Below are 12382 nucleotides of genomic sequence, written 5' to 3'. Positions count from 1 at the left end.
TGTCATCAGGACTTCCAGAGGCTGTGTCATGGGCTCACATCCTCAGTCTTGGCAAAATAAAACTTTCTAAATTAACTGAGATTTGTCTCAAATTGTCAGGGTTCACATGCCCAACCTGGACTCTCCACAGCCATTAGACAACCAATGGTGTCAACAGTGAAGAGCTATCCAAAGTTAAGGGTGCAGTGATGAAAGAAAAAAGAAAAGCAAAAAAAAAAAAAAAAAAAAAAAAAAACCACTTTAGCCCATGCACTTTAGCCCATGGTGAGAGAAAAGGGAAACCAGAAGAAAAGGAAAGAGAATAGGGAGCTTATGTAACCTTTTATCTTCTATCAATACTTGATATCTGCTTGACTTTCAGGTTCCAGATTCTCCAAGAGTAGGCTTGACAGATGTATCAAATAAAAACACAAGATGGCCCATTAAATTTGAATTTCAGATAAACAATAATGTTTTAGTGTATGTTCCAAATACTGCATGGTATATACACTAAAAAATTTCTGTTGAAAAAAATACAGTTTGGGGATTTAAAAAAATTCTAGAAAATTATCTGTTTATTTGAAGTTCAAATTTAACAGGTCATCGTGTATTTTATCTGTCACCCCTATCCAGGAGGCTATGCTGACCAAACCTTGTCAAAGAGCAACAGGGAGGCTACCACAGAACAAAGCACAGACACCTTACCCACTGCAGGGGGTGGGGACCATGCAATCCTTTAGCTTCATTTCCCAAACTCTCAAAAACCCAATGCTATTTGGCAGGGAGCATGTGTGCACAGTGGAGTTATCAACCACTGTGCACTAGGTGAAGAAGTAAGTTTTCCTTCCAGATCAAATGAAAAAGGTCAAAAATACAAGCAGGGAAGAGAAGCAGGCCCACTAGGACGTGGAATCTGACTTTTTTTTTTTTTGAGATGGAGTCTCGCTCTGTCGCCCAGGCTGGAGTGCAGTGGCGTGATCTCTGCTTACTGCAAGCTCCGCCTCCCGGGTTCACGCCATTCTCCTGCCTCTGCCTCCCGAGTAGCTGGGACTACAGGCACCCGTCACCATGCCTGGCTAATTTTTTGTATTTTTAGTAGAGACGGGGTTTCACCGTGTTAGCCAGGATGGTCTCGATCTCTTGACCTCGTGATCCACCCGCCTCGGCCTCCCAAAGTGCTGGGATTACAGGCGTGAGCCACCGCGCCCAGTCGAAATCTGACTCTTATTGCCCCGGAGCAAGCTTAGCAACTCCAGCAAAACTTGAACTGCTTTATAACCACAAGGGGAACGACCTCAGTGGCTAGAGATATAGATCTGGGCCAGACTCGGTGGCTCACACCTGTAATCCCAGCACTTTGGGAAGCACAGGCGGGTGGATCACCAGGGGTCAGGAGTTCGAGACCAGCCTGGCCAACATGGTGAAACGCTGTCTCTACTGAAAATACAAAAATTAGCTGAGTGTGGTGGCGGGCGCCTGTAACCCTAGCTACTTGGGAGGCTGAGGCAGGAAAATCGCTTGAGCCCAGGAGGTGGAGGTTGCAGTGAGCTGAGATAGCACCACTGCACTCCAGTCTGGGTGACAAAGTGAGACTCCGTCTCAAAAAAGAAAAAAAAAGATATGGATCAAACATGCTAAAACTCTCTTGGAGCAACTAAAAGACCTCAAAAGACACACAGAGCTGAATAAACACACAGGGAGATGTTCCAAGCAGGGAAGGACAGGAAGCAAGCAAGGCAGCCTGTGTAGACTCAGAACAGCTAAACCCAGACACAAGGGCAGAAGAGAAGTCTCAGAAAAAGTACAGAACTCCAACAATGACTGGCAGGACAGTATTTTATTTGTTAGTTTTATTTAGGGGGTTAACTTATTTTTTTCTCCTTTTTCTTTTAATGTTTAATAGAGATGGGGGTCTCCCTATGTTGCCCAGGCTGCTCTGGAACTCCTGGCCTCAAGCGATCCTCCTGCCTCAGCCTCGTGAGTAGCTGGGATTACAGGAGTGAGCCACTGCACCCTGTTGTGGGTTAACCTTGAGTGGTCTATTCTTAAAGCTGAAAGTGACAGAGGGGCCACACGGAAGACTTAGACACAAGCTTTTTTTCAGAGGGATTGGTAATTCCACATCACAAGGCCCATAGTGTTATCAGGATGTGATAGCAGATCTCACTGTCAGATCCCACCTCCAATGCACTACTATCATGACTAAGTGCCAGACCCATCTCCCAAAGCAAAGGAACAAATAACAAGATCATGCTGATAAACATTTGTCTCAAAGGCATGAAGAGGAAAGCATCAAAAAGAACAAGACTACATTATGCTTTTTGGTTTTACAGCCTCTTCCTTGGAAATTCCTAGTTCCCATTAACCCATTCTTTGAAATGGTATCAGCCGGGCGCAGTGGCTCACGCCTGTAATCCCAGCACTTTGGGAGGCTGAGGCGGGTGGATCACAAGGTCATGAGTTCAAGACCAGCCTAGCCAAGGTGGTGAAACCCTGTTTCTACTAAAAATACAAAAAGTAGCCCGGCGCAGTGGCGGGTTCCTGTAATCCCAGCTACTTAGGAGTCTGAGGCAGAGAATTGCTTGAACCCGGGAGGCGGAGGTTGCAGTGAGCCGAGATCACGCCACTGCACTCCAGCCTGGGCGACAGAGCGAGACTCCATCTCAAAAAAAAAAAAAGAAATATTGTCACCAAACATATTAATAGGTGTTGCATGGGACCAAAAAAAAATTCAGTGGTGAAATAAGTTTGAGAAATGTTACATACATCATATTAAGTTATAAAGTCTTGCCATTAAAGAACCTGTTCAGTTTCATTTATTTATTTGTTTATTTTTGAGACAGAGCCTCTCTTTGTCACCCAGGCTGGAGTACAGTGGTACAAACCCAGCTCACAGCAGCCTCAACCTCCCGGGATCAAGTGATCCTCCCACCTCAGCCCCTCCAGTAGCTGGGACTACAGGCGCACACCACCACACCCGGCTAATATTCACATATTTTGTAGAGACAGTTTCGCCATGTTGCCCAGGTTGGTCTAAAACTCCTGAGCTCAAGCCATCCACACGCTTTGGCATCCCGAAGTGCTGGGATTATAGGCATGAGCAACCGCGCTCAGCACTATTTTAAATTGCTGGTTCTTGAGCTTATTTGATGACAGAACCGTTTTTCCTTTTTTTTTTTTTTTTAATCCCCAGTAGGAAGAACAGAGTTCTGTTCTTCTCACAGAACTCTTTTAAGGAACATCTATTACCAACTCACAGAACTTTAAAAAATGCTCCTAAACCATTTTTGTGAACATGTCTCATCTCAAGAATGGGAGAAACATGTCAACACTGGGAACACCCAGGAATCACACATAATATGGTTTTATTTATTTATTTATTTATTTATTTTTTTGAGACAGAGTGTCACTCTGTTGCCCAGGCTGGAGTGCAGTGGCGCTATCTCGGCTCACTGCAAGCTCCGCCTCCCGGGCTCATGCCATTCTCCTGCCTCAGCCTCTGGAGTAGCTGGGACTACAGGCACCCGCCACCACGCCCAGCTAATTTTTTTTGTATTTTTAGTAGAGACGGGGTTTCACCGTATTAGGATGGTCTTGATCTCCTGACCTCGTGATCTGCCTGCCTTGGCCTCCCAAAGTGCTGGGATTACCTGCGTGAGCCACCGCACCTGGCCCATAATATGGTTTTCAAAAATTAGTCGGCCAGGCACGGTGGCTCACACCTGTAATCCCAGTACTTTGGGAGGCCAAGATGGGAGGATCACTTGAGCTCAGGAGTTCAAGACCAGCCTGGGCAACATGGTGAAACACCATCTCTACAAAAATACAAAAATTAACCAGACATGGTGACACGCACTCATGGTCCCAGCTACTTGGGGGGCTGAGGCAAGAGGATCCCTTGAGCCTGGGAGGTCGAGATGGCAGTGAGCCATGTTCATGCCACTGCCACTGCAGTCCAGCCTCCATGGATGACAAAGCGAGACTCTGTCTCAATAACCGAAAAAAAAAAATTCATATATGAGAAAGTTTAAAGCAATGAGATTTAAAAACTGGATAACCAGCCGGGCATGGTGGCTCACACCTATAATCCCAGCAATTTGGGAGGCAGAGGCAGGCGGATCACCTGAGGTCAGGAATTTGAGATCAGCCTGGCCAACATGGTGAGACTCCGTCTCTACTAAAAATACAAAAATTAGCCAGGTGTGGTAGTGCGTGCCTATGGTCCCAGATACTCAGGAGGCTGAGGCAGGAGGCAGGAGAATTGCTTGAAACTTAGGAGGTGGAGGTTGCAGTCAGCCAAGATCGTGCCACTGCACTCCAGCCTGGGTGACAGAGTGAGATTCTCTCTCAAAAAAATAATAAAAATAAGCTGGGCACGGTGGCTTACACCTGTAATCCCAGCACTTTGGGAGGCTGAGGTGGGTGGATCACCTGAGGTTAGGAGTTCAAGACCAGCCTGGCCAACATGGTGAAACCCTGTCTCTACTAAAAATACAAAAGAATTAGCCGGGCATGGTGGCGGGCGCCTGTAATCCCAGCTACTCAGGAGACTGAGGCAGGAAAATCGCTTGAACCTGGGAGGTGGAGGTTGCAGTGAGCCGAGATGGCGTCATTGCACTCCAGCCTGGGTGACAAGAAAGAAACTCCATCTCAAAAAAATAATAATAACAATAATAATAATAATAAATAAAACCAGATAAACTTGTCCTTCCATGAGGCACTTGCTCAGTGGTAAATATAGCAAGGAAAGCTCCAATTAGATTTAAAAGCAGACAAGCAAAAGTCTACAATGAACAGTCCTAAGCTGCTCTGCTTAGTCATTGCCTGGCCAGGAGAGAAAAGAACAGCACTGAGTGGCACCTCCTCTTACCACTTTGACGAGGGAGACACACACACACACACACACACACACACACACACACACACACACACACACACACCTTCCTCCAAAAGGTCAGACCAAACTTCAAAGCAGCCATGTACAAACAAGTCTGTCTTTGTTCCTCCAAGAGCTGAATATCCTGCAGTCTAGGGTTTCTGCAATGGCTCATGCTGGCACTCTTTAACTGCTGACAAAGGAATATCACCCTTATACTTCTTAGTTGCAGTCCCCAAGTGGCACCTAGAAGCTATAAGAGGATGTACTTCTTGGTGTTCTTTGTAGCAGGGTAAAGCACAGCCCGGACAGCTTCTAAAAATACCTCATGCACCCCATCCTGCATCAGGGCCGAATATTCCAGATACTTCACAGTCCCCAACTGCTTAGCCAGGGAAGTGCCTTGCTGGGGAGTCGTGGGTACTAGGCTCTGCTCCTTCAGCTTCTTCACTGTCTCAAGGTTACTCCACAGGTCCCTCTTGGTGCCTACCAGCAGAACAGGCACATTGGGGCAATGATGGGAGACCTCTGGGTGCCACTTATGCCTCACATTGGCATAAGAGGATGGGTTCCCAGAGGAAAAACAAATAACAAAGATACTGGTCTGGGGTTAGGAGAGTGTTCGCAGTCATCATACTCCTCTTGGCCAGCAGTGTCCCACGTGTTCAGGCTAACGATTTGCCCATCCACGGATGTCTGGACGCTATAGTTGTCAAAGACAGTGGGGGGATATACTCCTCAGGAAAGACATTTGTTGTATAACTGATGAGGAGGCAGGTTTTACCTATAGCCTCATCTCCTACAACCACACATTTGATTGTCTGCATTCTTCCCTTGTAGTCCTATGTACAAGAGAGACAGAAAGAATATTCAGAGATGCTTGGTTAATGTAGGGAGCTATTCTAAACATTTCTCTCTGAGGAGAAGATGAGGAAGATAGGATGCCTCCCACACACTCTATACCCTTAATGCCATACAAGAGTCAGCTACAAAGGGTTGTATAAGTCAAGAGTTCTTACCCTGGAGTCTGTGGACTACTAGAGGATGGGCTTCAGTAGGTCCTAGAAGCCTCTTCCGAAGTTGTGTACAATACTATGTATATGTGCATAAGTGAATTTTTCTGGAAAGAAGGTCCAGAGCTGTCACCAGTATCTCACAGAAGGCTTTTTAATCTTTGGGTGAGCTCAAAAAGATTAAAAACCATTCATCCACATAGGTATTTGTGTTACACCGTTATCGTAAGGTCTGGATCTACTGTATCAAAGGTACTAAAATATTGTAGGTGCTCAATAAATGGTTAGTAATTTTTAAAAATTATCATAGAAGGTTTCCAGGGTTGAATCAAGAAACATGGCTGTCACTTTGGGTCTCTGGCTATAGAGCCAGCAGAGGAACCTCCATTCCTGAAAAACAGAGACATCACAATACTGGAGAGAAAGGCAGACAAGTCACACTCAGCTAGAGAAATGGTTAAGAGGGCTAGGCGCGGTGGCTCACGCCTGTATTCCCAGCACTTTAGGAGGCGGAGGCGGGCAGATCACCTGAGGTCAGGAGTTCGAGGCCGGCCTGGCCAACATGGCAAAACCCCATCTCTACTAAAAATACAAAAATTAGCCATACGCGGTGGCACATACCTGTAATTCCAGCTACTCAGGAGGCTGAGGCAGGAGAATCGCTTGAGCCCAGGAGGCAGAGGTTGCATTGAGCCAAGGTCACGCCATTGCATTCCAGCCTGGGTGACAGAGCAAGACTCTTGTCTCAAAAAAAAAGAAAGAAAGAAAAAAGAAATGGTTAAGAGTCTGGGCTCTGAAGTCAGGAGGCAAAACCCAGTTCTCCCTCTAATCTTTGTGAACTTGGGAAAGTTTTGTCGTTTTTGTTTTTGTTTTTGTTTTTGTTTTTTGGCAGAGTCTTGCTCTGTCACCCGGGCTAGAGTGCAGGGGTGCATCTCAGCTTACTGCAGCCTCTGCCTCCTGGGTTCAAACGATTTTTGTGCCTCAGCCTCCCGAGTAGCTGGAATTATAGGCATGTGCCACCACGCCCAGCTAATTTTTGCGTTTTTAGTAGAGACAGGGTTTCACCGTGTTGACCAGGCTGGTCTTGAACTCCTAGCCTCAAGTGATCCACCTGCCTCTGCCTCTCAAAGTGCTGGGATCACAGGCATGAGCCACCGCACCCAGCCAGAGAAAATTTTTAACCTGAGGGTTAAATGAAAGAAGGCATGCGTAGTACTTATTAGTCTCTCTCACATAGCCAGTACTCATTAAGTGTTAGAAGCTACTATGTCTTCTTAATAATTCTACTATTCTACTACTGGAGAAGGCAAAAATTCTGTAATATGGTTACAATGCTAGATAAACCAGGAGTCTCATCCCCTTCAACCTTATGTGAGTAAAACTACAGGTCTTAATGCCACCATACTCATCCATTTCTTCATGAATCAGTATTTCACAGTAAATGATATGGCAGAGATGATCTCCAAGAAGCTTGTTTATTATGAGTTCCTATATTTATACCCCCATATTAATACCCCATCAATGCCTTGCCCTCAATTTAGGTCCCGAAGTACTCTACTTTCTGTAGGTTCTTAACTACTGCCCTAATTTCAGACCTAATTCTTATAGCAGTACCTTCTTTAAGTGTCAGAGCACAGAGGAAAGGGCATTAAATAATCATATATATTTGGTTACAGAAAAAAAATTGAGAATCAATTTATTTCTCACCTTGAGGATTTGGGGAAATAGAGACATCCCCCATTCTGTTGTCTCATTAGCTAAGGTCTACATTAGGCCCATATCATAGGCAAAAACAAACACAACACCTCATTTTGGTCAGAATAAAGAAAAGTGAGCCGGGTGTGTGGTTCATGCCTGTAATCCCAGGATTTTGGGAGGCTGAGGTGGGAGGATTCCTTGAGCTCAGAAGTTTGAGGCCAGCCTGGGCAATATAGTGAGACTTCGTCTCACTAAAAATAAAAAAAAATTAGCCAGGCGTGGTGACACGTACCTGTAGTCCCAGCTACTTGGGATGCTGAGGTGGGAGGATTGCTTGAGCCTGGGAGATCGAGGCTGCAGTGAGCTATGATCACACCATTGGACTCCAGCCTGGATGACAGATGGAGACCCTGTCTCAAAAAGAAAAAAAAAGAAGAAGAAAAGTGGCTTTCAGAATATGCTTTCCACAAGCCCACTAGGGGTTGCTCTCTGCCCACACAGAGCCAATTCTGAGTGGCGAGGCCTCCCACCTAGAAGTCTTCTTTAGCACAGGTTCCACAGCTAAAATAAGTCCAGAGCATAATTTAACTCTGGTAGGAAACCACCCCAGGGTATTCACTGACCATCAGCCGGTTCTTTTTCCATCTAGGAATAGGCATAAGGATCAAACACACAAGGTCGATAGAAAAGGGGCACAGTCATCACCACCTTCCTCGAGAATAGCCTTCTTTGACTTTCCTGATCTGGATAAATGTATTTCCCCTCTGAATTCCTACAACAATTACTGTCTGTGCAACTCATTTTCCCAGCTTCCTCTAGGTATCATCCAGTGTCCAACACCTCTGCTCAAAGTGACTGCTTCCAGAACAACAGTGCAACTTAGGCAGTTGCTGAACCAGAGTAAAACTCTTAGGGACAGGCCGGGCACGGTGGCTCACGCCTGTAATCCCAGCAGTTTGGGAAGCTGAGGAGGGCAGATCACTTGAAGTCAGGAGTTCAAGACCAGCCTGGCCAACACTCCAACCTGAGTGACAGAGCCAGACCCTGTCTGAAATAAATAAATAAATAAATAAATAAATAAATAAATAAATAAATAAATCAAACAAATAAATCAGAGATCTTTAGGTATGCTTAAAGGATTGGAAACTGGGAGAGGCCTGGAGCTGTCGAGACAGCACCCCAGAAGGCCCCTGAGTGAGTCATTCACTCCTAACCCTGGTATTACAATGTCTTAAAAGTCTTCCAACCTCATCTACTAAAGCAGTGGTGTCCATATCTTTTGGCTTTCCTGCACATTGGAAGAAGAATAATTGTCTTGGGCCAAACATAAAATACACTAACGATTCTGATGTGCTAAAAAAAACAAAAATTGCAAAAAAAAATTGTTTTAAGAGAGTTTACAAATTTGTGTTGGGCCACGGGTTGGACAAGCTTGTCCTAAAGCATCCTTCTCCACAGGTACAGTCTGCCTGGCAGTCAACTGTCTCCTGGGCTAGACACACAATATGAAAGTCCTAACAACAGTCAAGACAAGAGTCCAGCTCAAAGTGGTACTGTTTCTAACACATTCTCCATGTGTCAACCGTCTTCCCACAAGTCTGAGTTTACATCCACTTGAATGGCTCTCTCTAACTTTCTGAAACCCAAATAATTCAATAGAAGACCCCATTTTTAATCTACTCTACTTTCTGCAACTTAGTTTATCTACTGAATCAGGGGAGACTGACTTATTTGGTTCAAGACAGGTTAAAAGAGACTCTAGGACACTCCGAGATGAAGCAAGCCACTTGAACCCTCCCCAGCCCTGAGCCAGAGGAGACTATCTTGCACTTGGAAATTTAAATGAAGGACAGGCAAGCCTAGTGATCCATCAACTTACACCACAAGCCCGTTTGACACTTCACACACATCCTTCTCCACCAAGGGTAGTTGATTCCGGGGCTTCACATGGACGTGTGAGGCTGGGACAGAGAGGTACCCTCCATCGGATTCACATACAGGAAAGCTGGCTCAATCTCCCTGACATACACACACCTCACCCCATCCTCAAATCCCTTCCATCCAGGGAGTGGCTCATAAGACAACCGTCTCTAAAACAACCTCCTGGGGGATAGGGAGACTCGGAGAGAGAAGATCGCAGTTAGGGATTGGCTCGGGGGTTCTCAATCCGATCATTCTCCAGAGCCATTCGAATGCCAGAGCCTCCCGGGCGTCTTGAGTTGGGCTGTGCAGGTTCTGCGAACTGCGACCAAGTCCCACTCCGTTGTCGGACACAGTCTCCACTCGATGCCTGAGACCTCCTGGGAAGTGAAGTTCTAGGGCCAGCCTCACTGTAAGTCACAGGCTTCTACACTACATCTTCAGGTAATCGAGGACTACTTAGATCGCGACCTCAGTACGAGTTACTTAGCCCAGGAACCCCCAAACCTCATCTTTCCCTTGGCAAAGTGAGACCACCCCGTGTTCCCCAGATCCCCAAGTCCTATTTTCTCCTTTGGACTAATATTAACATAAAGAGACACGGACATGAGAAAGTATTTGAGAGAAAAAAAAAAGTAAGTAAAGACAATGAGGTAAAAAAAAAAAATTTGGGTGGGCGCGATGGCTCACGCCTGTAATCTCAGCACTTTGGGAGGCCGAGGTGGCGATGGGGGGAGGGGGAGGGGATCAACTGAGGTCAGGAGTTCGAGACCAGCCTGACCAACATGATGAAACCCCATCTCTACTAAAAATACAAAAATTAGCCGGGTATGGTGGCGTGCGCCTATAATCCCAGCTGCTCGGGAGGCTGAGGCAGGAGAATCGCTTGAACTCGGGAGGCCGAGGTTGCAGTGAGCCAAGATCATGCCATTGCACTCCAGCCTGGGCGACAAGAGCAAAACTCCATCTCAAAAAAAAAAAAAAAAAAGGCCAGGTGCAGTGGCTCACGCCTGTAATCCCAACACTTTGGGAGACAGAGGTGCGATGACCTGAGGTCAGGAGTTCGAGACCAGCCTGACCAACATGGTGAAACCCCATCTGTACTAAAAATACAAAATTAGCCAGGCGTGGCGGCGCATGCCTGTAATCCCAGCTACTCAGGAGACTGAGGCACGCGAATCACTTGAACTTGCAATGAGCCAAAATCGCACCATTGCGCTCCAGCTTGGGCAACAAGAACGAAACTCTGTCTCAACAAACAAACCAAAAAATAATTTTTTAAATAAAATAATTATTAAAAAAATAAACAAAAACACAAACCGAGTGTGGTGGTGCCCGCCTGTAGTCCCAGCTACTCTGGAGGCTGAGTGGGAGAGGATCGCTTGAGCCCAGGAGTTCAAGTCCAGCCTAGGCAACATTGCGAGAGCCCAGTCTCCAAAACAAATATAATCTTAAAAAAAAAAAAAAAAGACAATGAGGTAGTGCGAGAATTACAGTTCCTTTCTATCAGTGTACATTAGTTTGAATTTCCAAGAGTTTTATATAAATGGAATCGTACAGCTTTACTGAGATATAAATTCATACACCATTTAAAATTTACAATTCAGTGGTTTTTGGTATATTACATTTTTAATTTTTATTTATTGTTTTTATAATTTTAAAATAAATAAATTTAAAATTTTTAATTAATTTTCTTTATTCATTTATTTTTTGAGACAGAATCTCACTCTGTCCCTAGGCTGGAGTGCAGTGGTATGACCACAGCTCACCCCAGCCTCCACCTCCTGGGCTCAGGTGATCCTCCCACCACAGCCTCTCCACTACAGGTGAGCACCACCACGCCCAGCTAATTTTTGTATTTTTTGTAGAGACAGGGTTTCACCATGTTGCCCAGGCTGGTCTCGAACTCTTGGGCTCAAGTGATCTGCCCACCTCAGCCTCCCAAAGTGTTAGAATTATGCATGCGGCCTGTGTCTTTGCTGTTTTGTTTTGTTATGTTTTGTTTTGTTTTGTTGAGACAGAGTCTTGCTCTGTTATCCAGGCTGGAGTGCAGTGGTGCGATCTCGGCTCACTGCAACCTCCACCTCCCGGGTTCAAGCGATTCTCCTGCCTCAGCCTCCTAAGTAGCTGAGACTACAGGCATGTGCCACCACACCTGGCTAATGTTTGTATTTTTAGTAGAGAGGGGGCTTCGCCGTGTTGGCCAGGTTGGTCTCAAATTCCTGACCTCAGGTGATCTGCTCTTCTCGGCCTCCCAAAGTGCTAGGATTACAGGCATGAGCCACCGTGCCCAGCCACCTGTCTAGTTTTATTTTTTGCAGAGACAGGTCTCTGTGTTGCCCAGGCTGGTCTTGAACTCCTGGGGTCAAGCAATACACCTGCCTTCAGCTCCCAAAGTGCTGAAATTATAGGTGTGAACCACTGCACCTGGCAAATCTTGCTTTTCTACCCAATCTGATCATCTCTACCCTGTAATTAGGGTGTTAAGAACATCTAAGTTTAATGATTGTTAATATAATTAGATTTGGGTTTTTATTCGTCCCATCTCTTTGTTCTCTTTTTCTGACTTCTTTTGGATTAGTCAATATTACTTTTATTCCATTATATCTCCTATATTGGGTTATTAGCTATTCCTCTTTGTTTTATTTTAGTGGTTGCTTACAGGTTTATAGAGACATTTTTAACCTATCACCATCTACCTTCAAATATTATACTATTTCACAGAGAGTGTAACAGCCTTACATTAATAGGCCAGGTGCGGTTGCTCACGCCTGTAATCTCAGCACACTGGTAGGCTGAGGCAGGCAGATCATCTGAGGTCAGGAGTGCGAGACCAGCCTGGCCAACATGGCAAAACCCCATCTCTACTAAAAATACAAAAATTGGCCAGGTGTGG

The 12382-nt window shown here is 45.5% G+C and overlaps 1 pseudogene; it reads right to left on the bottom strand.

Moving 5' to 3' along the window:
• Positions 1-560: 560 nt before the first annotated feature.
• On the bottom strand, positions 561-11591 carry LOC129395327 (rho-related GTP-binding protein RhoG-like; annotated as a pseudogene).
• Between the last annotated feature and the right edge of the window lie 791 nt (positions 11592-12382).

The sequence above is a fragment of the Pan paniscus genome, chromosome X (assembly GCF_029289425.2).
Source record: "Pan paniscus chromosome X, NHGRI_mPanPan1-v2.0_pri, whole genome shotgun sequence".
Classification (NCBI taxonomy): domain Eukaryota; kingdom Metazoa; phylum Chordata; class Mammalia; order Primates; family Hominidae; genus Pan; species Pan paniscus.
This window is presented reverse-complemented; position numbering and strand designations above follow the sequence as displayed.